This window comes from Miscanthus floridulus, chromosome 18 (genome assembly GCF_019320115.1).
Source record: "Miscanthus floridulus cultivar M001 chromosome 18, ASM1932011v1, whole genome shotgun sequence".
NCBI lineage: Eukaryota > Viridiplantae > Streptophyta > Magnoliopsida > Poales > Poaceae > Miscanthus > Miscanthus floridulus.
Genome location: NC_089597.1, coordinates 60,537,681 through 60,542,167, shown reverse-complemented (window position 1 = coordinate 60,542,167; position 4,487 = coordinate 60,537,681). Strand labels below are relative to the sequence as shown.

At 46.4% G+C, this 4,487-nt stretch overlaps 1 pseudogene; it reads left to right on the top strand.

Moving 5' to 3' along the window:
- Positions 1–2,048: 2,048 nt before the first annotated feature.
- LOC136523924 (aspartyl protease family protein At5g10770-like) lies at positions 2,049–3,520 on the top strand (annotated as a pseudogene).
- The last annotated feature ends 967 nt before the right edge of the window (positions 3,521–4,487 follow it).

Here is a 4,487-nt window from a genome sequence, read left to right as displayed (position 1 = left end):
TGGACCATATAGAAAGCTTCCTTTTTAATCTTATGTTCTACCAATATTTTTTCATAGCGGAGAGAATTTCTTGTTTTTGACACTACTGAAATGAACCCTTCCTTGGTCCTGCAAAATGAAAAATTACTTATTTGACACTCTCTATCTTTCATGTCTAATATGACACACTTCCGTCAACTTTCATCTCTAATGGTGTGAAGTGGAGGGTGAAAAGATCATTTTACTCTTCTTCATCATGAAATGAACAATGAGCACAGTACGATTTGTGTTTTTTGCTCTCATTATTCCACATATGTTGGAGCTTGTGTGCGCTTTTTGCTTTTTTTTTTTAATTTGCAGCGGCGGCGGCCCGGCATGGAGGACGCTGACGTAGTGCAGCTAGAGGTGGCAATAGATTAGCATCCAAATCCTTATGGATAAATCCAACTAAATCCAAGGGGGAAAATCCAAGTCATAACCTATCCTAAAAAATTGTTTAATGTCCAATCCAATTCAATTTAATTGCTCTTATGTCCAAATCCAACTAATATAATCTAATATTAACAAAACTATTATAACTACCGGTTAATTCTATATCAAAAGTTGTATCTCATAATTTAAAAGCTTGCATTCACGCCTTAAAATTTTAGTGAAATTGATTGAAATTTTGTTAAGCATGACTTAATATGATTGCCGAATACTTTGCGCACACTGATATGACTAGATACATAAGTGGGCCTCACGTCGAAAGTTGGACGCTAAAATTAAAAATCTAGCGTTTATACCTTAAAATTTTAGTAAAATCGACTTAAAATTTTTAAATGACTTAATATGATTACCCGCTACTTTATGTAGACCGATGTGACTAGATGTATATAGCCCCCATGTCGGAAGTCAGACCTTAAAATAAAAACCTCGTATTCATACCTTAAAATGTTAGCTAAATCTACTGAAATTTTTTGAAGATGACTTAATATAATTGCTTGCTACTTTGTGCAGATCGGTGTGACTAGAAATGGGCCCCATAATATAAACATTAAGTATACATTAAAAATTGATCTACCTCTCAAGTAGTTAAGTCCATGCAAATCCAATGGACACTGAACTTTTTGAGTTAATGTCCAATAGATTTTGGAGTTTTTTTGAATCAAATGACTATGGACATTCAAATTCAAATATATCCCATCCAAGTGCATCCAATGTAACTACAGTCCAATTAGAATTTGGATTATCCATTTTGTATCACTATGTGTCCATTTTCTGGCAGTGTATAATTTCATTCCATATCTATTTGACTTTATCTTTGCTTCCTTTTTTAAGACCCTATTTGGATCCGGCTTATTATTATAATGTAGACTATATATCGAATTATTATAATCTAGATTATGATTATAAAACTCAGGAGTGATTGGATGTCTACATTATCTATAGTGGTTATTATTGGTTAAAGCGACAATACGTATTTTAGTATTGCTCATTATTGCATTACAAGATTACTGTAATCTGCTAGTGTTTTGATTATAACAAACTATCCTCAAATGTAGCCGGTTTTGGATCATAATTAGATAGTTTTTGCTGATTATTGTAATCCTAATAGGATCAAACGTGCCCTAAGTTGTGATTTGGGAATTTAATATATAGCCAAAATATACCAAATAGCTATAAAAGATAATTAAAATATGCCAAGTAATGATGTGATTCCAACTTCCAACGCTTACCATGTGTTTTATGCAGTTTCAACACATGAATTTTTTTGCACCATAAGATTAAGATCCAACAGCCTCCATCCTTCTTCTACCTCCAGCCTCCAGCCTCCACAGATCATAGATCACATATCACAATTTTTTTTCTATGGAAGGACAAATCACAGACCCGCCACCACCGGGGCGAGCTCGCCGGTCACCGTCGTCGGCGCCTGTGGTCACCAGTGAGAAAGAGAGAGGGAGAGAGATAAAAAAAAATCCATGTGTTTTTTTTTCTAAAATACATGTGTGTTGTATAGCATTTTTGTTATAAATACGTTGGCTGGCCATCCTTTTCTTGTAGTACTCAAATGCACATCATTTTCCATGGCTTCTCCTCTGATCCTGTGCATTTTCTTGTGCTTCTACCTTTCCATTGTTCATGGAGCTGGTAACGGCAGCTTTGTGACGGCGCCATCCAGCTCTTTTGAGCCAGAGACAGTTTGCTCCGGAGCGTTAGATACAGGATGACCTGCAGACCATGTCTGGTTTATTTCCTTCCTTCAAACACTTCAAACAAAACCTTATGATTAATTTCTGCACATATATGTTTCAGAGAAGCCAGAGCAGAACGGCTCCATCGTGTACGTCCCCCTAGTACACCGCCACGGTCCGTGCGTGCCGTCGCTATCCACAGACACGCCGTCCTTCGCTGAGATGTTCCGCAGAAGCCATGCTCGCCTGAGCTACATCGTGAGCGGAGTAACGAGGGGCATGGAGACATATGGAGACGGGAAGAAGGAAAGCGTCCCGGCCCACCTAGGCACCCCGTGAACTCGCTAGAGTACGTTGCCAAGGTGAGCTTTGGCACGCCGGCACTGCCACAGATCGTCGTCATCGACACCGGCAGCGACCTGTCATGGTTGCAGTGCAAGCCGTGCAGCTCCGGCCAGTGCTCCCCGCAGAAGGACCCCTTGTTTGACCCGAGCCACTCGTCGACGTATAGTGCTGTCCCCTGCGTCTCCGACACGTGCAAGAAGCTCGCCGCCGATGCGTACGGCAGCGGCTGTACGAATGGCAAACCGTGCGGGTTTGCCATCTCGTATGCTGATGGAACAAGCACGGTGGGTGTGTACGGCAAGGACAAGCTGACGCTGGCGCCTAGGGCCATCGTCAACAATTTTTACTTTGGTTGTGGCCATAGCAAGAGCTCGCTGCCGGGCTTGTTCGACGGCCTCCTTGGGCTCGGCCGCTTATCGGAGTCGCTCGGCGCACGGTACGGTGGTGGTGGTGGCTTCTCGTACTGCCTCCCTGCGGTGAACAGCAAGCCTGGGTTTCTTGCCCTTGGTGCAGGGAGGAATCCATCTGGCTTCGTCTTCACGCCGATGGGCAGGGTCCCCGGACAGCCAACGTTTTCCACGGTGACGCTCGCCGGGATCACAGTAGGCGGCAAAAAGCTTGACCTCCGGCCGTCAGCGTTCAGCGGGGGCATGATCGTAGACTCCGGCACCGTCGTCACTGGCCTCCAGTCGACGGCTTACCGGGCACTGCGGTCGGCATTCAGAAAGGCCATGGAGGCATACCGACCGGTTCCTGGTGACCTCGACACTTGCTACAACTTGACAGGTTATAAGAATGTCGTTGTGCCCAAGATTGCCCTGACGTTCAGTGGTGGAGCCACTATCAACCTGGATGTTCCCAACGGAATTATGGTGAATGGCTGCCTCGCTTTTGCGGAGTCCGGGGAGGACGGTAGCACCGGAGTCCTCGGTGTTAGGTTGATCTCCACCAATTTGGTCCAACGGCCAATTGGGCCCATGACTCGCACCCTGATCGGAGGCGTCCAGCCACTCTTCTGACTGCTGGGCCCCCGTCGCGCAACGCTATGTAAAGGAGGTGGGGCTGGGGTTCGAGACACGAGGTTGATTGCAGCCGCCAGTTCCCCACCGAGTCTAACCCTAGTCCGATTTACAGGGAGCGTTGTGAGCGAAGGGAAGCTCCACCGGCCTTCACTGCCGTCACTGGACAGCGCCACCACGTCGTTGCTACCTCGGCGGCGGCGCCATGGCCGCGACTGCGCTCGACATGAGGTACATTAACAAGTCATTTATCTAAGTTGAGTTTTACCCGCTAGATCTGCACCTAGAGGTCCTATTAGTACTATTAATGGTATCAGAACCAGGTTGCTAGTGGGTAGATCCGGTTTGGGGTAGAAAAGTGAAACGGGATTAGAACCAAAACCCTAACCCTAAGGAAGAAGACCGCCGTCGCGCGGGAAGAAGACCGCGCCGCCACTTCGACGGCGCGTGGGAAGGGAGCCGCACCATGCGCGGACTCAGTAGAAGGAGGGTGTCGACAGAATATCGTCGGCAGTCCTCCGAAGGGTATCCCACGAAGGTAGATTGATCGGCAGAGAAGCGTATAATCAAGAACAAGAAGACAACAGAGACACACGAGTTAGACAGGTTCAGGCCGTCAGTATGACGTAATGCCCTACTCCTGTGGTCTGTTGGATTGTATTGGCTATCGTATGATATTGCGTGAGTTTGGAGGGGGTCCCTATCCCACCTTTTCCACTTTGCCATTTCATCTTCCTCCTCAGCCCTCGCATTTCCATATTCACATCTACACTTGCTTCCGCCGCCAAACCCTAACCAGATTTGAGAGATGGCGCCGAAGAAGGGAGCTGCGAAACCGAAGAAGACGAGCCCCCAGAAGGCGAGCGCTGAAATCCAGCGTGACGAAGAGTGGGTGCCATCGCAAATGGAAGAGATGGAGCTCAATAGATTGGTGGAGGCGGGCATTCTGCCTGACCGCGTCACCGCC